The sequence below is a fragment of the Bicyclus anynana genome, chromosome 10, assembly GCF_947172395.1.
Source record: "Bicyclus anynana chromosome 10, ilBicAnyn1.1, whole genome shotgun sequence".
Lineage (NCBI taxonomy): Eukaryota > Metazoa > Arthropoda > Insecta > Lepidoptera > Nymphalidae > Bicyclus > Bicyclus anynana.
Genome location: NC_069092.1, coordinates 9712782 through 9735415, shown reverse-complemented (window position 1 = coordinate 9735415; position 22634 = coordinate 9712782). Strand labels below are relative to the sequence as shown.

Below are 22634 nucleotides of genomic sequence, written 5' to 3'. Positions count from 1 at the left end.
GTGTGTGGTACCAAAATGGTCACCACTCAGCATGTGCTACGCTAGTGACGGATGCACCAGCGCAGCGCTGGTCTTCCGTGGAGCCATGTGGTGACGCGGGCGGAAACAACAAGAAGAAGTGTTACTAATTAATAATTAATAATAAGAACATAATAAATAATTATATATATATATACCTTTATAATTATATTTATATAGTGGTTTAAATAAATTATTAGTAGTTTTCAGTGAGAAATATAATATAGATAAAATTAATTTATTGGTTCCTTAAAACCTTCCCGGAGACTATTTAATATTAATTAATTTTTAAAGAGGGTAGGTGAGGAGCCTTAGTAACTTATTGGACTTTTGATAGTCTTGAGTCAAACTACCTGTGGTTAACGTCAGAGGTCTCTACAACATACCTTCACACAATACGCACGGTATAAAGTATTACTACCTTCTAAGTCCAACATTCAAGCGAAAGCATCTTAAAAGGTATTGGTCGAATATTTTATTAAGATCATCGACTGAGAAGACTATAACAACAATAATGATCTTAACATCATTATTATTGTTGACGCCGCGAACTTTAAAAAATGAGCAGGCAACATTGTAGCGCGCGCGCTGCGGTTGTCATTTTTTTGTAGTTGTCTATGGCTGACCGCTGTTGAAAAACGCGAGGAGTTATGTCGGAGAATTAGTGTTTTTTGGTTTCCGTATGACCATTTCTTGTTGCATCGAGACATGTAGTTGTTGACGATGTTAAGCGCGTGTGAATTTGGATAACTAACTTTGCCGCGGTAGTGAACGATATAACTATTCTAGACCTGGAGGTGAATAGTGCTGGAAGCGGATTGCACCTGCAGACAGGTGAACACATTGAAATACACAATTCCCGACCTACACTAGACACATTACACATTCATATCGCCCGTCAGCTAGGGTCAACCAACCCAGGTCAACTCGCGACACTTCGGCCGTAAGTATTCATTGCCTATCTAACCAATTCTTTGAAGGCTTTCGTTTCGCGGTGTAGCGCCGTATTACGAATGCCCGGCTGCCCACTCTGATCAGTTGATGGGCCCCTGATCCATTCGCGTGGAAGCCGGAGGTATGCCCATACATAATTTCTGGTGGCGAGGCAACCGACTACGCAACAATCAAAATAGCCCTCAAAAGCAACGAGTTTAAAGTGGTTACACTGATTGTAGCAAAAATCGGCTACGACGTGCTTTGCATTTCAATGCAACGCAAACGATGCACCCATCCGGGAAATCACTGATAAAAAGCCGCACCAATCGAGCCAATAAATATTCTCACAACACAACAACTGTCGGAGCGGGAACAGGTTTTTATAAATTATGTTCAATTTATAAAAAAAACATAGTTGCATATAATCTTTTTGTTTACAAAAGGCGTCGAGCTTCTTTCATTAGTTCTTCAACGTCATCATCATCGACATTATCATGCCTCTTGCATGGACCTCCTAGCACAACGGTCTCTAGCCGCCAGCATCCAGCAGGTTCCTGCAATCCGCTTGATGTCCTCGGTCCACACTCCACAACACTGGTGGGGAGTCGACCAACACTTTCCGCCGCGAGTTCGCCATTCCAGCACCTTGGAACCCCAACGTCCATCGGCTCTTTGAACTATATGGCCTGCCCATTGCTATTTTAGCTTCGCGACTCGTTGAGCTATGTCAGTGACTTTGATTCGTCTGAGGATAGAAACTCCAAGCAGAGCTTGCCCCATCGCCCGCTGAGTGACTGAGTCTTCTAATAAGGCCCATAGTTAGCGACCAAGTCTCGGATATAAGTTCGAAGACTTTCGTCTTGAACATCATCATCAGACTCACAAAAAATATAATGTACTAAAGCTTATTATCAGCCTAGTGTTAGACTGCCTAGTTTGTCCAGTAGTTAGCCTATATGGTTTCTGGTTACGTGGTCCTGGGTTTCTGCCCTGAGTCGGGCTATACTAGAGTTACTGAGTTTTTGTTTCTTCTACGAAATATTCAGTAGATTGGGAGTTGGAAGTAGAGTTAGGAAGTTGATGGTGTTACGTTCCTCAGAGATATCATCATCATCATTAACAACCCATATTCGGCTCAATGTTGAGCACGAGTCTCCTCTTAAGATGAGACGGCGTTAGGCCTTAGCCCACCACGCTGACGCAATGCGGATTGGCAGACTTCACTAACCTAGAAAATTAAGAAAATGCTCAGATATGCAGGTTTCACTGTTTGAAACACGTCATATTTAATTTCTTAAAATGCTTACAACTGAAAAGTTGGAGGTGTATGCCCCGGACCGGATTGAAACCTACGCCTGCCGATGCTCCGCGTTTTCACCTGCGTAGTTCCTGTTTCCGTGAGAATGCGGGGATGAAATATAGTCTATAACACTCATAGTAAAGTTGGCTTTCTAGTGGTAAAAGAAGTTTCAAAATCTGTTAAGTAGATGCAAAGAATACTCTCTACAACACTACAAACTTTACCTCTTTATAAAGTTAGTTATGTATGAAATACTTCTACTATTAATAGCTATGAAACAATGATGACATCTGTTACATACATCGTATAGGTATTGTTAAACTAAATGGATTTTTTTTATGAATATTACGGACGAGATTTTCGTTCCCGTTATTGACAGCCGGTTATGTCCTAGGAATATTTATTGCCTCGTTTTATGTGTTACTTTTTGCGGACAGTTTCCCTGGAGCTTTCAACTACACATTACATCAGTGGTTCCCAAACTTGATTGGTTCTTCTAACAAAAACAGACTAAGCGTGGACCTCTTGGCCATCTTAAAAAAGGAGCGCACAATATTGGTAACGCTCAAATTACCTAGTCTTTGTGGTCAAGGGAAAAAAGTCAATGTGAAGTTCAGGACGTTGACCGACTGCTCACTGCTAAGCTCCAGTCTCCTCTCAGAATGAGAGCCAATAGTCCACCACGCTGGCCCAATGCTGATCGGCAGACTTCACACACGCAGAGAATTGAGAAAATTCTCTGGTATGCAGGTTTCCTCACGATGTTTTTTTTTTAAAAAACACACAACTGAAAAATTTGATTCTAAATACAGTATTTTTTTAATTTGTTATGAATTTGTCATCACCAAAGACAACAATTTAAAAATTTATTTATAGAAAATCATTATAATTTTATAACTTTTGTTATAGTTTGTGGCTGTCCTGCTGTTTGCCCGATAGGTCGGGTTATCTTAAGTTACCCACCCGTGGGTCGCCCCATACTTTGGGAACTTCTGCATTACATGCATGTCACGCAGCATGCAGCTTTAAAGGTATAATGACCATTAGTCGAATTGCTTTTACGATTTTATCAATGAAATATTTTTTCCAATGAATTGGATACATTAAAATTCAACAGGCTTACGTTTTTTACGACAATAAACTCTTTATGGATAGATCAAGAGCTATAAAATTTTTTTTTTAGATAAAAGGTAATATCGTATGAGTAGAGCCAAATAGCATTAGGGTTATATGGCCGTGCTCAAACTAAAGACATAATATCTTAGGTTCAAAAAGGTATCGCTCGTTAGACTATTTGTCTTGCCAATTTCTAGTAAAAAGATTCAAAATTCAAAAAATCAAAATTCATTTATTTCAATCATGCTTAGTTTAAAAAACGAGGGTTCCAAACTCAGCCAAGGTTTATTTTTTTTGTTATCACTATTTTACAAACTTATTTAAAACTAAGCACAAAATTCAAAATTCAAAATTCAAAATTCAAAATTCATTTATTTCAAGTAGGCTCAGTTTACAAGCACTTTTGACACGTCAGTTGACTATTTGTAAAGATTCTACCACCGGTTCGGAAGGCAGGTTCTGCTGAGAAGATACCGGCAAGAAACTCAACAGTTGCTCTTTTGAAAAAGTCATACAGTATTACAATTTACATTTGATAACAATTAAATTACAATTTCTTATAGTTTTATTTCCTGTGTGAAGGTGGAAGCTGATCCAATGGCCTCCAAGCACCTTTGTCGTTAAGGAACTCATCAATAGTGTAGTAACCTCGACTAAGTAAATGTTTTTTAACACATTGCTTAAAATTGTGCATTGGCAAGTCCATCACAGTCTTGGGGATCTTGTTATAGAAGAGTACACCCAAACCCACAAAAGATTTTTTAACTCTTTGGAGACGATATGCAGAAATAACTAACTTATGCCCGTGTCTAGTAAGACGTGGGTTTAGATCTCCTTTTCGTTTGTACAAATTAATATTTTGTCTCACATAAACTATACTGTTATATATATACTGACAGGCTACTGTTAAAATGCCTATTTCTTTAAACTTTTGACGAAGGGACTCGCGTGATTTTAGTTGATATATTGCTCGAATTGCTCTTTTTTGAAGTACAAATATAGAATGTCTAATTCTGAAATATAGAATGAAATATAGAATATAGAATGTCACACAGTCGTATAATATAGTTTAACACCAAGCTTTTATATCATTTATATAATCATTAACACTATCGTAAGACTTTCCTAAAAGCTTGTGTTTAATGAACACTTTGAAATTTTTGAGAGACATTCCAGTGGCTAAAGTTTTTAGGATCAATTGGAAAGGAAAAGGGAATTTTGTTTATTTCTAGAAGTATACGTGCTGTTTGTAACGTGTCTTGTTTTGGAATTAAATAAATCAAAATTGCTAACACCATTCCTGATTTATTCTAAGGATTTTATCTTCGGAGTTGCCAATGAACATTAACTGAGACCAACTTTGAAATCACAATACAAGTTTCAACCTCAATAAAAATTCACAAACTTCAAAAACCTCTTAATAATATTAGTGTACCTACTAATTAATCAGGTTCTATTTTTAAAATTTGTTACGAACCAAAATATTCTCAATTCTATGCGAAAACAACATTTTCAAATAGCGTTTCTTAAGCTGACAAGGAAAGAAACATGAACAAAGTTTTCTCAAGCAAGAATAGTATCGTCATTGTTTCGCGGTTTCTCGGGTTGAGACCCTTGTAAGCTTAATACGTATTTGTGGTTATCGAAATGTTGGGGTTGGTTAAACAGTTTTCTTGAAACTACGTTAACTGAATGTTAGGTATACAAAGTACAGTAATTGTATTGCGTATTTACTTCACGGTTTGAGAAGATATTTAGGGGAGAAACTCAAAACCACATTGAAAATTACTGGCAAATAAAGTTGAATGTTGATGAATGATGATGGTTTTTCACTAAACATTAGGTACGAAAACTCCAGTGGTATGGACTTCATAGAAGCAAAAATGCAATTAATTGAAAACCAAAACCTTTATACCATTTCGTTATTGTTAGGTTTTTGACGGCCTCCGTGGCTCAGTGGTATGCGCGGAGGATTTACATGACGGAGTTCCTGGGTTCGATTCTCGGCTGGGCCGATTGTGGTTTTCTTAATTGATCCAGGTCTGGCTGGTCACCACCCTGGGAGGCTTCGGACGTGGCTAGTTACCACCCTACCGACAAAGACGTACCGCCAAGCGATTTAGCGTTCCGGTCAATCTTAGATTGCATCATCACTTGCAGGTGAGATTGTAATCAAGGGCTAACTTGTAAATAATAAAAAAAGGTCAGACATATGATATGTCAATCTTTTGACAATCATACAATTAATAAACTTTTTTAAGTTCTTACACCAAGTATAAGTACCTATTTTTTAAATATTACTTCAATATAGTAACAATGTCTTTTTATAAAATAATTACCTACTTAAAACAAATATGTGGCGAACAATTTTAATTTATATTACATCAGTTATCTTTGTAGCAATTCTTTTTGTAAGTACAATAAATTTTATCCCTATTATGCAAGGAAGGATCGGCTCTAGCAAAGACAGAAATAAGCTTTATCCCTCTTCTTTTCTCTAAGTGTTGTAGTTTTAAAATGATATTGCCTTCAGAATATTTACTCTACTAAAGTTAAACTTTGAAAACAGTACGAAGCGCCTCTACTCAGGACTATTTAAACTCAGTCAAGATTAAAAAAGTTTTTGTTACAAAAGTTTTTTAGTTTCTTTTGTTAAATTAATTTTAAATTGTCTAAAACTTTTTTTTACGTTATGTAATCTTAGATTAACTTGTTATTTACGCAAATAAGGTATTAATTTTATCGTTAATATTTATTACCTACTGGATGATATGAAATATAGAATCAATCAAGAAAGAGATTTATTTAAATTTTGTTACTAAAGAAATTTCAACTCAAATGTATAAATCAATTTACTACTATTATAGTAGTAAATTGATTTATAAATTTGAGTTTAATATCAATGCCATCTTCGCCGACTAGCGCTTACGAGCACAAAGAAGAAAAATCTTTGTTATTAATTTAAAAGAAAGAAAGAAAAAATCTTTATTAGAGCATAATTTGTTCTTTTAATCGTCAGGACAATATCCTGCGTTGTGTGGCATTCTTAAGTAAATAAATCTCTTTCTTGATTATTTCTATTACGGGTATTTTATAAATACTTGACCATTGTCCCATCCCTGTTGCGCAGAGTGCGGGTCAGTTGCAGCAGCTAGCTGGGGGCGTTTGCTGACAGGCTCGACTGTCAGTTGAATCACTGTTCTATTATTCATGTACTGACTAGTCGATCCTGTCATATATGTATTTAAGTAGGCATAAGTATTGTGCTTGGTAAGGGGTGAACGGTAATAATATCTTACCCGACCCACATGCCAACCTCACCTGCACGCGTCAAAGGTTCGTATGAATAGTTGACGACGGTGCCCAACATCGTGGTGCCCCCTACTAGATAACAGACGAGGCTCTGGCGATCGACTATGAACCCTTTCTTTGAGTCGAAATAGAAGATTTTAATTTTTATTACCTTTTTTATATATATATCTTCACAATCTTGACTTTTTAAGTCAAATATAAATAGAAGCTTTGTAATATTTATGAGTTCAGAAAATATATAACCTTTGTACCCTTGCAATTAATTTTATTATAAAGATTTATCTTTTTAAAAGATTTCATAAATTTTACTTAACATTTGATATTTGTAAGGAGTTTGTCGAATTCTCCTTACAAATATAATAAACATTATAAATGATAAGGTATTGGAAGTCGAGGAAGTCGGAAATTGTGTATTTTTTAATTTTCCGGCTGTCTTCACGAGGTCTGAACAGACGGGTTCCGTGGCGTCGCGAATGTGTTGTGAGTTTGTATTAAATATATTTCTGATATACGATACCAGTACAAAGGGATATATTTAACTTAACGTAGCATTATTATTTGTTCCAGAAATCCGATCATCTTCAATACATATGTAATTATATAAAACTTAAATGTCTGTATGTGATCTCAAAATAAATGTTTTACTCAACTGCTAGTTATTTCATCATTATCAACCCATATTCGGCTCACTGCTGAGCACGAGTCTCCTTTCAGAATGAGAGGGGTTGGGCCAATAGCCCACCACGCTGGCTTAATGCGGATTAGCAAACTTCGCACACGTAGACAATTAAGAAAAATCTTAGGTATGCAGGGTTCCTCACGATGTTTTTATTTCACCGTTTGAGACGTAATACGTACGTGATCTTTAATTTGTTAAAATTGTATAGGTAACTGGAAAGTTGGAGGTGCATGCTCCGGTGCGGATTCGAACTTACGCCCTCCGGAATCAGAGGCATATCAACTGGACTATCACGGCTCGGCTAATTATATTAGGTACATGATATTAAAATACAACTTTTTAAAATTTTTGTCAGTCTGTCTGTATTTTTGAATGACCATGGATCACGATCCATCATGGTCCATGATTTGTGAAAAATTTAATTTCACGCAGTTCATCTGCCGGCATCCACTATGTGTAATTCTTTACTTAACTAAAATAAATTTTCCTATTAAATAAATCTGTCTAAAATAAAAATTATAATAAAATCCGTTGCATAGTTTAAAAAGTCTAAGCGTACAGACCATGTCAAGCAATTTTCTTTTATACTATAGTATTCGTAAGAAGATAAATATTTATTTCGAATTTCATTTCTGTTAATAATAATGAAAACAATTAATAAATTTTAGTTCATATTATTTCAACAAAAAAGATCAGGATGATTTAGATATAATTTTGTGTAAAGATAAGGTTCTGCTTGTAAACTACCTATAGTTGTTATTTTCTCAGAAAATTAATTAATTAAATACTTATAATCTACAAAAACACCTACCTATTTGAAGTCAACCAGATAATCTCTCATTTTACTTGAAAACTTGTTTTCTAAAAATAACCTTCCACGAATATCCATCCACTTTGCTACAAAAAACAATTTAAGTTAATTGGAAGAACTTGAATTTTCGAATTTTTTATTAAGTACAAATTTGTATAGCCCGGGGAGGCAATCACGCGGAGGCTTTCAACTTTGCTCAACTTTTTTATTTACTCGCTATAACGTCCGTCGCTGCGATCGTTAAAAATATATTAATTAAAATATACAAAAAAAAAATTAACAGGTTATCTATTTTTGCTACTAATTTCTAATTTGTGTAAGCCATATCTAACTATTATTCATATTACCTAAAAATTGGCTCTTAGAAGACATTTTTAACAGACGAAAAACGGCGAGAAGGTTATCAATTGGACGTGTATATTTATATGGACACGCATAACTTTTTACTGAGTGGCCAGAAGTCGGTGTTAAGCCTGTGTGTTGTTAACTTTTAGTCGTTACTGAAAAAATTTCATTAAAGAAAAAAGAATGTCTTAGAAACAAAAAATTTTATAATAGTACACCTTGAATTAATCACCGGCTTGGCACCTCCTTCAAAGTGACCAATTGGTAGAAAATATTATATTGTCATTTTTCGCATTTTAGTTTCGTGGGTACGTTTATATTTTTAAGTCGTTTATGTTTTGAAGTCGGTATGTTGTAATATTTTTTAAATAAGTAATTAATTATTTTATAAACAAAACAAACAATCAACTTCATAATAGATAAATAAAGATATTTAAAATTAAAATGTAAACTTGTTGGACAATTTTTGAGGGGGCATGTTGGGACATTTTTTAGGGGGATATGAAGTTTGTCAGTTGGATTGAAAGGAAACCGACCCACTACCGATCATAGTTCATAGTTTTGTCCGATTGGTCATGTTATCACTTAACAAAGTTGGAACAGTATGGAGGCATTATCATCATCACCATCATCCTCATATCAGTCAATCCACTGCAGGACATAGGCCTTTTGTAAGGACTTCCAAACATCACGAACCTGAGCCGCCTGCATCCAGCGAATCCCTGCGACTCGTTTGATGTCGTCAGTCCACCTGGGCACAGTAATATTACGTACCTGGGGGTTCACCAACACTGCGTTTCCTAGTGCTGAGTCGCCATACCTGCACCTTGGGACCCCATCGGCGCTTTGAACTAAAATTATACATTATATCTATCGCTATAATAAAAATATAGCTTTTAGCAACCGGAATTTTTTAAATCGGTTCAGTAGTTTCGGAGCTTAATAAATGCAAACAAACAAACTATCAAATCTTTCTTCTTTATAATATTAGTATAGATAATGATTAGCTCCCAACGATCTCATTTGTGCAAAAAATATACACAGCCATAAAATGTGTGTAAAATACATCATTACTATTAACCAGCTTACATAGGCAGACTTTTAGAGCAGAAAAAACCGTGTTTCTTTGTAAAGGAACGGCTTTAAGAATTATTATTCTCATTTCGCAATAGAGAAGTTTTAACAAGAAAACTTCCCAATGTTCTTTGGCCAGAATGCTCGTAAAGTTATTGTACTAGTGAATAATTTTGATCTTTCGCCCCAATCGATTTGTGGTCACGAATTAAAACTTTTCCGCTCCCTCGGCTTAATTAATTTTATCGACGACTATGAAGCACATTTAAAAGTAATTTAACTTTCTTTGAGTTCAAATGGTAATAACATTTTGATATTCAAACTTGTCTTAATAAACCATGTAAACAGAACCGTTAGTACAACTTGGATGTGGTTATGTAGCAGCGGCGAAGAGTGCATACAAGCTGATTCCCATCGGCTTACCTTTAAATCATGCATATTCATTGTTGTAACTAGATATATGAATTTCTTTTTCTTTTTCTTCATCTAAATTCCATCCTTCGCCACTGTTATGTTGTAACCAAACCAAATATACGGTTCTCTTTCATTTCGTTGGTACGAAAATACTCCGACACCATTGAACGAAAATTTGTCTGTATTTCTCTTCATTGGTCGAAAATTACCACTGAAGTGCTAACATGCAACCAACGACATTATTTCGTCTAATTTCAACAATGAAAATGAAATGAAAGGACATGTCCCAAAATGGGCCTTTATTATTTATAATTTATAAGCGGGTCGATATTATTTTTCCGGATAGAAGATACAAATTGCTGTTTAGAAAATAATTTTCAGAATTTTACTTTAATTTTCAGAATTTTTTTTTAGTACTAAAAAGGGACTGCGACGATTCCGATGCCATTGGTCGACACTTAGTCTATTTTTCTTCACTAGGTCGCATGTTAGCACAGCTGTATGTTTTGTCTACCTATTACTATAGCTTGGCAACTACGTTCGTAATACTCCCGATGTTGCGCGCGGGCCGGGGGACATGTAGCGATGAATGAAAACCTTCGACTGATGCACTTCACTTCCCCGCACGCACGATTTCTCACCCGCGCAGTCATTCCCCCTGTCGCCCGCATATCATAGGAGTGTTATCAACAAACTTGCCAGACTATGAAAAAGTCGTATTTTTTCCAAGCAAAAATATGATGAATACTTACAAATAGTAAGTTATTTGATAACCTCAAAGATTATACATTCTATGAATATTCATTCAAACAAACTCAAAGCGTCAGAAACAATATACCGACCCATTTTATAGGGAAAAAAGCGTTTTACGCGTTTAAGATAATAAATGTTAAGGGTGTTTACTTAAATGCGGTGACATAATATTTTTGTCTTTTTGTAGATAAATACCTATTTAACATTATCGCCTATTTTAATATGAGAGGGAACATGGAGCTTGGACCCACCATACTGTTCTAATGCGGATGTGCGGGTGTAGGGTGACAATGTTAAATTTATCTCTTCGTCCTCTATACAACATCACTAATTTCCGAATTCCGTAAGAATTTTTACTTCTTTGAAGTTATAGAAGATAATGAATGACTAATACAATATCATGTAGAATATGTGATTATATTGCCAGTTTTTTATGCTTTACAAGTTGGCACATGACTACGATCTCACTTGATGGTAAGCGATGACGCAGTCTTAGATGGAAGCGGGCTAACTTAGCCCGCTTCCATCTAAGACTGCGTCAGGAGGAGGATGGAAATCCACACTCCTTTTTGGTTTCTACACGACATCGTACCGGAACGCTAAATCGTTTGGCGGTATGTCTTTAGCCAGACCTGGACCAATTAAGAAAATCTTTCTTTATTTCTTGATAATAATCAGCTCAAAATAATCTACATAATAAGTATAGTAAAATTTATAGGTGTTAATTAAGGAAAAACAACGGTTCTATACCAAAAAACAGAATGAAATGAAACATGAAATCAAACATAATTTACGGGCATTACTTTAAAAGCGTAATGATATTAAATCGGCGGAACGTGAAAACTGCAGCGATGGGAACGGCGCTTGCAATTTCCCTGACGTCATATTTTTACGGACAATAACTGTCTCATTAATATAATTGAACATTTTGCTTCCGGAATTCAACAAAACCACCGATTTTATGAAACATCAATTTAAATAATCGCCGTAAATATAATATTTCATATTTTCGGTTACGGATAATCGGGCAACTATGTTTACAAAAGTAGGTTCACTCTGCCGGATTGAATTATCGCATCGTTCATTTACTACGCTCTGCTCTTATTTATGGAATATTAGCGGACGCCCGCGACTTTGCCTGCGTGGAATTCAGCTTTTCACAAATCCCGCGGGAACCATGGATTTTTCCGGGATGAAAAGTAGCCTATGTGTTAATCCAGAGCAAAATCTATTTCCATTCTAAATTTCAGCCAAATTGCTTTAATAGCTGCAGCGTAAAAGAGAAACAAACATACTTACACACTTACACACAAACTTTTTTAATATTAGTGTGACAAAATAATACACTGTTGCCCGCGACTTCGTCTGGATTAACTTATAGAATTATTATAGGGGACCACATCTTTAGTTATTTGGAAAATGTGTTATTTCAGATTATAATATGCTGTGACAAATTTCATCAAAATATAGTTTTTACTCTTTTGAGTAAAGCCCGAAATATGCAAACTTTCGCATTTATAATATTAGAAATGTTATGATATTCTTTACATTAAAAAAAAAAAAAAATCCGACGAATTGATAACCTCCTCCTTTTTTTGAAGTCGGTTAAAAAATAAAAAGAAGAGTTACTTGAACCATTTATTAGCATTTCAATGCGGAAAGTGATTGAAGTGAAAATTAGCACAGAGATAAATCTAATATTTTTTTTCACCAAAATAAGTTATTTTTACACATGCTGGTCACCCTGAATTAAATTAAAAATATCTGTGTCGATAAAGATAGATTATAATCTGGTCTAGCACAAATACTATCCTTTATAACACGATATTCCTGCGAGGGAAATATTGGCGGGTAAAAACGCGGGTCTTTTTATTTATAAAAGTTTTGATGTGTTTTATCGAACGTAGTCGTATCCTTTAATATTATAATACATTAAAGTTGATTGTTATTTCATTTGTGGTTATTGGCAAGGTAATATTAAAAGCGATAATTATTATATTTATACTTTGCAATAAGCTTAAGCGATTATTTTAGTATTAATAAAACTTTATGCTTTTTGTGTGGTTACGTTACACGTAAATATTTATTTTATTTTACTAGGTACCTACTTATCAAGCATAGGTACATACCTCATATTTGCTGATGATATTATTTGAAGCTCAGTAATTTTAGACATACATTATCGTACTTGATATAAAAGACACGTTTTTTATATAGATTTTGGTAAGTTTTTACCCCCCACTTACGTTATTAAAAGTAGCTTCAGTACGTTAGTAACAACTACCTTCCAAAACCACCATGGTTCAAATTCCATAGTTGTCTACCGTAATTTACCTTTGGTAGGAAAATGAGCCGACACACTTTCTACTTTATTATTATATAGTAGTAAGATCTTTCAACTTTTGCCTCGTCAAATTTTTTCATTATTTTAAGTTAACTTTTATTTTTTATGAATTATAAAAATTTTAATAAAAAAAATTCAACCGACTTCCAACTCTAAAATTAACCTAAACTAAAAAGCAAAAAATAACATCTTACCTATGTGCTACCTTCTGATCAGATTGAAGGCGGTACCAAGCCAGTGATGTTTTAATTCAAGCCATTTAAATTACACAATTTCTGTGGTTCTTTCAGAAACGGCTTTAATTAAAACATGACACTGGATTGGCACCGCCTTCAAACTGATCAGAAGGTAGCACATAGGTAAGATGTTATTTTTTGCTTTTTAGTTTAGGTTAATTTTAGAGTTGGAAGTCGGTTGAATTTTTTTTATTAAAATTTTTATATTTTAATTTTTAGTGTTAGCACACCTAACTGAGTGTGAACAAAAATTAATGAGCAATTAGTTGAAACGTTATTTTCTTATGATAAGTATCTAAGTCCTACAATCCCAATTTTAAAAATACTACCTTAACTCATGTACTCCTAACTCCCCCTTTATCCTAACTCCCCCTTTATCCACACGTATATGAATATTCAGAAAAACGTGAAAGGTGACTGTCCTCCGTCTTCATCACCAGACCCCCTATGCAGTCACAATCCATATGGGTGGAAAGTTCTCATCAATGTAAAATTTATCAAGTCCAAACACAAGGTAGCTACTGTGAACCGTCAAGGAGTTCCCTTAACTCTCCTTCATCTTCATCAACAGACCTTTAATACAGTCACAACCTATCCAAGTGGAAAGTTCTCATCAATACAAAATTATCAAGTCAAAACACAAGGTAGCTACTGTGAACCGTCGAGGAGTTCCCTTAACTATTCTTCGTCTTCATCACCAGACCTCTAATACAGTCACAACCCATCTAGGTGGAAAGTTCTCATCAATACAAATTTATCAAGTCCAAACACAAGGTAGCTACTGTGAACCGTCGAGGAGTTCTCTTCACTGTCCTTTGTCTTCATCATCAGACCCTTAATACAGTCACAACCCATCTAGGTGGAAAGTTCTCATCAATACAAATAAATCAAGCCCAAACAAAAGGTACCTGCTGTAAATCGTTGACGAGTTCCATCGTCTGTGTATCAGCTCCATCATCAGACCAACTCCAGACCTTCATAAAATTGTAGTGGTTTAAAATACCTTATGGAAACACTAACAAACGCACTAGCCGTCCCTACAATTTTTGAAAGTTCCTCTCGATTTCTCCAGGATGCCATCATCAGATCCTGACATGAAAAAAATGGGACCACCCTGGAATCAAACCCTTCAAAACAAAAAAAGAATTTTTAAAATCGGTCCACAAATGACGGAATTATCGCTGGACATACATAAAAAAAAAAAAAAAAAACATACATACAGCCGAACGTAGAACCTCCTCCTTTTTGGAAGTCGGTTAAAAATGAGTAATGCATTTCATACCCTACTCTATATTATCCTAAAAAATATATATAAAAGAAATTCTATTTTCTCCTACTATTTTCAGCACTAACTATATTTTCTCCAAGGTTCAGTTTGATTCCAAAATTTCATTTATCACCAATACTCATCATGATTTAAAATAATTGATTTTATGGTTTAAACGTAACAGACGTACAAACCGACAGATTTGCAGCATTTATAATAATTATTACAGATAAAACCAACGCGCAAGTCGATCATCGGTGTTCCTTTTACGTGACACCTACATTAGCTATAATTATTATTAATGAAATTCCCCACTGTTCGTTAAATACTGCCTTCGCCGTCAAATAGAGACTTTGTAATACCTACCGCAAGATATCTAAATCGTGGAGCCACCGGGAAATGACTGGGAAATTGCTCCATTATGCCTCAGGATCGTGAGATGCATTCCTAACACTTCTTTCTTTGTAATTTGCAAGGCTTTAAGCTCGGAACAATATACCGTGAACGGCACAAATTTGAAGAGGTTTCATTGAATGTTTCGTTAATGTTTCATTTATTAATTTTTATCACACTAATATTATAAAGGCGAAAGTTTGTGTGTAAATGTGAAGTATGTTTGTTCCTTTTTTAAGCTACGGTTACTGAAGCGATTTGGCTGAAACCCCTCATCCTGGAAAAATCCATGGTTCCCGCGGGATCTGTGAAAAACTGAATTCCACGCGGACGAAGTCGCGGGCGTCCGCCAGTTTAAAATATTTCCTCAGTTGATAGGATTATATTATTGACCTGCAGGCTAATTCACTAACTTTGACATGACATTTCTTAGTTGATTTGATGTTTATTTTAATAGGTTGTTAATAAATACCAAATTAGAGAATAGGCCAGTTTGCCCTGTAGTGAACATTGCAATAGTCTGATGATTATGATGTTGGTAATGTTAATGTTAAACAATGATAGCCCAGTGGATATGATCTCTGCCTCCGATTCTGGAGGGTGTGGGTTCGAATCCGGTACGGAACATGCACTTCTAACTTTTCAGTTGCGTGCATTTTAAGAAATTAAATATCACGTGTATCAACGGTGAAGGAAAACATGCGTGAGGAAACCTGCATATCAGAGAACTTTTTCAATTCTGAGAGGAGACTCGAGCTCAGCAGTGAGCCGAATATGGGTTGATAACGACGAATGTTAATGTTGGTGATGATGGTGATGATGATGATGGATGATGATGATAATGAATTCCTTTTTAAAATGCTCAAGTCTTTAGTAACATAGTCCAATCGAAATGCGATAATTCAAGCCATTATCCGTTAATAGGCGCAGTGAAGAGCCACGCACGTGGTAAGAGGGACTGGCCCGCTGATAGGGGTTAAGCGCTCTTATATTGAAAGCTTAGTTTGAGCTAGCGAAATGTCGCACGACAAAACGTTTCGAGCGACAATGCACTACTGTTTCTTAAAATGGGGAAAAATAAAAGTACGTATCTTATTACGTAACTATCTTTTTAATTAACAAAATAATATAAATTTAAGTAACCTTTGAGAAACGTAGTGACTTAGGCGTGAAAGCGCAACAAACAGAAAAACTCATTTTCACATGTATTTATGTAATGTAAGTAGATATGGATTGTTATCAGACTAATATTATAAAGGCGAAAGTTTTAATCCCGGAAAAATTCATGGTTCTTGCGGGATTTGTGAAAAGCTGAATTCAAAATATTAATTATGAAATTTTCAAATTCTTATCATAACTTAGAGTATATCTTTAGTCAATTTATTTTATCAACTCTAGTTTAGAAACAAAAAGTCGCTAGTGTGATTTTACTCTAAACATACTTCAATCCCCTACAAGAGTCTCGTTAGGAGGTTACAAGGGCTATTTAGATATACCGAGAAACACGTCCGAGTCCCTGTTAATGAATCCGCTCTACTGAATTAGATTTATAAGATCACTAGCGGAATTACGAAAACCCTGAACCACGAAATTAATTATTTATATAATAAATATCTATATTATTATCTATCTATACAAATAAATATATATAACTAGATTTAAATCAATTATGAAAGAAAGTGCTTATAGTTGTTTTCACGATAAAACACCAGAAAAATTCATGGTTTATGCGAGAATAAATGAAATTTCACGCGTACGAAGTCCCTTGCATCCTGTTAGAAGATGGAGGAGGAGGGGGAGAAGAATTAATTCGTCTATTAGCTTGGGTTAAGCTAATAGACGAATTAATTTTAAGCAACCGTCTGGTATGGGATCGGCATGAAACTGAGGCTGGTCAGGCGGGCGGGAAGCTAGATCGGTCAGGAAGAGGCTAGTTGGCGAAAGGTCAGCAGGAAGGGTTGTGGAGACACTTGTAACAGTCCGTTAGTGTCACACTCACAATAATCTTGAATTAAAAGGAAAAAAAGAAAATACGTTTATTCCTTTTAGTGTCACCAACAGTACATCCTATTTAAGATATTAAATGTTGTCTGTAACACCAAACAGCTCAACACTAAGCCGTTCATTGCAAAAAGCATTTCCCAGCGCAACTGACATCATCGTATGATTTGTCTGCTACAAATAGCTCATTACCGCAATACAGGTTCTGTAAAAGGACCTACATGGCTCTAACATCAATACTCTATAGTAATATGTAAAGCTGAAGAGTTTGTTTGTTTGATTGAACGCGCTAATCTCAGGAACTACTGGCCCGATTTGAAAAATTCTTTCAGTGTTAGATAGCCCATTTATCGAGGAAGGCTATAGGCTATATATTATCCCCCTTTTCCTAAGAGAACGGGAACCACGCGGGTAAGACCGCGCGGCGTCAGCTAGTATAAGATAAAATACAAAACAACGGTTTGAAAAAAAAAATTGATGAATGAACTGAAACTAGACATATTTATGTAAGCCTGTCTTTAATGTAAAAGTAAAGCATAATTTTTAATTTAAAAAGGTGACATCAAAGTCACATACAAGGTTATTAAGCTGTAACATCCGAAAAGAGCTTTTAAAACATAATTTTTACTTACTGTAAGTGTCACTTGATTTTACCAGGAGCGAAAATTAAAACAGAACATTAATGGCACTGCATTAAAAAAGTAATAGTATTAAATTGTCGAAAATGCAACGCTTCGCTTGCAATTAAACTATTTGCACGTAAAGAATATGAAAGGATTCTTTACGTGCAAATAGTTTAATTGTATCATTAATAATTATAATTGAAATATTCCGGCATTTTATATTAAACATCAATTTATATGAATACTCTAAATGCTTTCGTCATAAATTATTTGCAATACTTGAATTATTAAAATTGTAAATTAAAATATCTTCATCATCATTATCAACCCATATTCGGCTCGGGTCTCCTCTCATAATGAAAGGGGTTAGGCCAAAAGTCCACCACGCTGGCCCATTGCGGATTGGCAGACTTCACACACGCAGAGAATTAAGAAAATTCTCTGGTATGCAGGTTTTTTCACGATGTTATTCTTCACCGTTTGAGACACTTGGTATTTAATTTCTTAAAATGCACACAACTGAATAATTGGAGGTTTGGACCGGATTCGAACCCACATCCTCCGGAACCGTAGGCAAAGGTCATATCCACTGGGCTATCGCGGCTCTAATTAAATAAATAAATTGAAATATACGAAATATTAATGCATGTTTAATACGGTTGCTGCGGCACTGATTTTTCTGTACTTTCCTCTGGTGCGGTACGAGGTTTTTTGACCTCTTACTAAAACTTTGAGTGGTACGAGGCCCATCGACCTCGTAACTCTTGAATACACCAGACTTACGAGGTCGATTGACCTCGTACTGTAGCGAACGTGTTAAAAATTTATAAAATATTGAAAAAGAATATAATAGGAAACACAAGCTAACTTATTTTAGCTAACAGCATTTCCTCGTAGGAATTTGCGCAAAAAACAAGTGTCACCTCCGACGCACGAATAGAGTTTACTCTTTCAGATCGACTGTCTAAATAGGTGTATGTTGCCCCACAGGATCCACTATGTACGTCTCGATACTACGCCTGAAAAGTGAAAGGTGCGCAGAATAGATTGCACACAAAAACGCAACGCTGTCATTCGTTCATCGAATTTTACTGCCCATATTTTTTTCATACCGGGGGCTATAAATGAAAAATCGATTCTTAGGGAGTAAACTCCTATAAAAAAAATACAACCGACTTCAAAACCTAAAAACGTACCCACTAAACTAAAAAGCGAAAAATAACATCATAATATGTTCTACCTGCTGATCAGTATGAAGGCGGTGCTAAGCCGGTGATGTATTAATTCAAGCCATGTGAGAATATCTTATAGATTTAGATTTTGCAGACAGTGTTGTTTCATATGGTCCTGTCAGAAATGGCTTAAATTAAGACAACACCGGCTAAGCACCGCCTTCATACTGATCAGCAGGTAGAACATATTATTATGTTATTTTTCGCTTTTTAGTTTAGTGGGTACGTTTTTAGGTTTTGAAGTCGGTTGTATTTTTTTTATTAAAATTTTTATTATTTTTCCATTTTTAGTGTTTCATCTCAAACGAATACATTAGACCCCTAATGACAGTCATAACCCATCTTGGTACAAAATTCTCAGCAATACAAATTAATCAAGCCCAAGCACAAGGTAGCTACCGTAAACCGTTAAGGAGTTCCCTTATTTGAGCTTAGACTTCATCATCAGACTCCTAATAACAGACACAACTCATCTAGGTAGAAAGTTCTCAGCAATACGAATTAATCAAGGCCAAACACAAGGTAGTTACTGTAAACTGTTAAGGAGTTCCCTTACTTGTCCTTGGTCTTCATCACCAAACCCCTAGATGACAGTCACAACCTATCTATGTGGAAAGTTCTCATTAATACAAATTAATCAAGCCCAAACACAAGGTAACTGCTGTAAATCGCCGAGGAGTTCCCTCGTCTGTTTTATGGCTCCATCATCAGATCGATTTTAAACCTTCATGGAATTGTAGTGCTTAAAAGTACTTAATGGAAAAGTTTACGAACACACTAGACACTTATATAATTTTCGAAAGTTCCCCTCAATTTCTCCAGGATTCCACCATCAGATCTTCACATGAGGGCAATGGAACCAAATGGGGACTATACCGTTTCAAACAAAAAAAGAATTTTTGAAATCGGTCCAGGCGTCTTTGAGTAATCGGTGTACATACATAAAAAAAAAAAAAAAAAATACCGACCGAATTGAGAACCTCCTCCTTTTTGAAGTCGGTTAAAAATGAGCCAGCTCTTCTGTCACCAGAACCTATTTAATTTAAATTTCGGGTACAGCGACTAATATGTGTTCAAAAACACATACAAGAGTGCACCATATAACACATGGTGTTGTATGGAAAATGGAGATGAAACACAGGCACCGGAGAGAGACAGGCGCAGAATCGATTGCGCAACGTATTTTACGAAAAACTTATCTCCAATTTTCCTATTAAAATTGATTAATTGAATATACTCCACCAATCAAAGGAAATTTTCGGAATTTGTCCTTATTAAGAAATCTAATATAATATCTAATTTAATTTGTCTAATACCGTCGTAAGGTTTTAATGTAGAAGGAATAGTAACTAATTATGTTGAGCAATTCTCAATTGAAATCATTGAATTGCTCCAATATTTTTCTACTATTATGAATGCCAATGCTGTACGTAGCAACGAAGAGTTTAAACGGATTTCATTATTTCGAGCTGATTTGACTTGCATTCCAATAACTCAAACAGCTGTGAGCAATTTATACCTGTAGTTTGTCAAAGACTCAGAGTAAGTTGGGAACTGAATTAAGATTTTGACGAAGAAATCGATCTTTTCGTCTTAGAATAATATATAAATTAAGTAGGTAATTAATTTTTTAACTTCTTCATCATAGCGATGACATGCAGTCTGTGATCTTTGCTATTCTGAGTATCTGTAACGTGGACAGAGAAATGAATAGACAACTGATTGGCATATACCTCACAGCACGCTACACAGAACATTTTTGCACCATAATATTATATTTTATTTTGCTACGTTTATTGTATACTAGCCGACTTAGTACGCCCTTTGACCTCCATAATCCCGTTAAAGATGAGTGTAGTAAGCCTATTTCTTTTTGACAATTGTCAAACTTTTTCATCCCATCGTTGTGTCTAAAAAGGGGCACGCGTTTTGAAACCAAATATCGAACATCGAAAATCGAATATCTGTCCATGTCAGCTCTATACTCTATTTGAGGGAATGCATCGGATATCTTCTATTCATTTCTTTGTCTACGGTTTGTGGTATCAACTATTCAGATAAACACTAAACAAAACTGACATTTATAATTTTCTTCACCTCACCGGTATTATACCAACTCTTCAAATTTTAACATCCCCAAAGGTCAAGTTTACCTTAAAATTCACAAGTAATATAACTTTTTATGAGCTTACTTCAAACCAATAAAAATTTAACAACTTTATGCATAACTTTTCTATTCGCAAGTAGGTACTTCTTTTTGGGAATCACATCACACTATCACTAATGTGACAAAGGCGAAAGTATGTGTGTAAGTGTGTATGTTTGTCCCTCCTTTGCGCTGTGGCTACTGAAGCGATTTGACTGAAATTTGGAAATAGATTTTTACTCTGAATGAACACAGGCTACTTTTTTTTCATAAAAAGTAATTCAAATCATTCTGAATATCCATGTAACATAATATGCATTTTAAAATACGTAAAACTTTACTACGTCATAATCATAAGGATGTGTTTATGGGACACATTTTAAGATCTATTTACAAAAGAAATATTATTTACCACGAAAATATTAATTTTAGAACACATGTTCTTCGTACATTTTTAATTAATTTTCGGTAAAGAATATAACCCCCAGAGTTATGGCAAATACTCCCCAGCACTCTGTATGTAACACTTTTCATCCATTTAACAGATGGGTGAAGGTCTTTTCTAATTCGGAACTCCTACTTTTATGAAATTTCAAAGTTAAGAGTCTACACCAAAACGTAGACCATCTGCCAAACTTCGGGTGTTCAAAGCAATTTTTGTGAATGTCAAAGTCTCAAGGAATTTTTCGAGAGAACAATTTTTTCCCATTTGTTTGTTTCACTTTTAGGAAAACACATTTAAAGTATACAATAACTGAAGACAAAGGAAATGAGATACATAAAAGTAACTTTGGGGAATAAATTTCTTTTGTATTATCCTTTCGATAGGAAAAGTTTTGATCATAATAATGAAACTGTTTTCGGTATAGAGTGCCTAACACTTTCAGTTTTTAGTTAAAAACTTAAGGTGGAATATAGACTTATTTTTATGAAATTATTTTTTGACTATTGGGTCTAGTTACTACTCTACCAACATAAATGTCAAAATAACTTCAAAAGAATATTATTTATGTTATTCATAAAAATTTCGTATTTTAATATTATGTATTTTGAAAAGATTTCTATATTCTAGTTTATTATTTTTAATTGTACATAGTTCAATTTTGACTACTGGCAATTATAACGAAATGTCAATTGCGTATTATATTTATCTTTCTTTTACGAAAGATAAATATAATACGGGTACTTATCAATCGATCATTCACTTTTGAGCTAATCACGAGTTAAGTCGTTAGTGGAAGACAACAATTTATAACCAAAATTTTTTTTTAAGAGCTACTGTAGAATTCTTAAAAAAAAATTCAAAAAAAATTCAAAAGATGACGAAACATTCAAGAACTTTTATTAACCGAATCCTGACAACTCTAATACTTGTAACTACTTGAACAAGACGTTAGTAGCTCCATGCAAAAAGAGCTTTAGATGCTCCCGGTGGTATTATGAGGAGTTATTTGCTCGCAGCTCGTTAGGGCGACATCCTATACGTAATGATATGCCAGGCCACTCGTACTAAACAGAATTAAGTAACCAGGATATAAGGCTTATTTTTATTAAGGTTCTCATTCGCTTTGATGTTAAATGCTCCGCTGCATTTTAGGGATAAAAATCGTAAAAAAGTGTAAATCGGCTAACTG

The 22634-nt window shown here is 34.9% G+C and overlaps 1 protein-coding gene across 1 annotated transcript in view; it reads left to right on the top strand.

Moving 5' to 3' along the window:
* The first annotated feature begins 654 nt into the window (after positions 1 to 654).
* Positions 655 to 22634, top strand: part of LOC112042984 (lachesin) — a 186614-nt gene continuing 164634 nt past the window's right edge. The window contains exon 1 of the mRNA XM_052883949.1: positions 655 to 852. The gene's annotated coding sequence lies outside the window, so the exon portion shown is untranslated. The remainder of the gene's footprint in view (positions 853 to 22634) is intronic.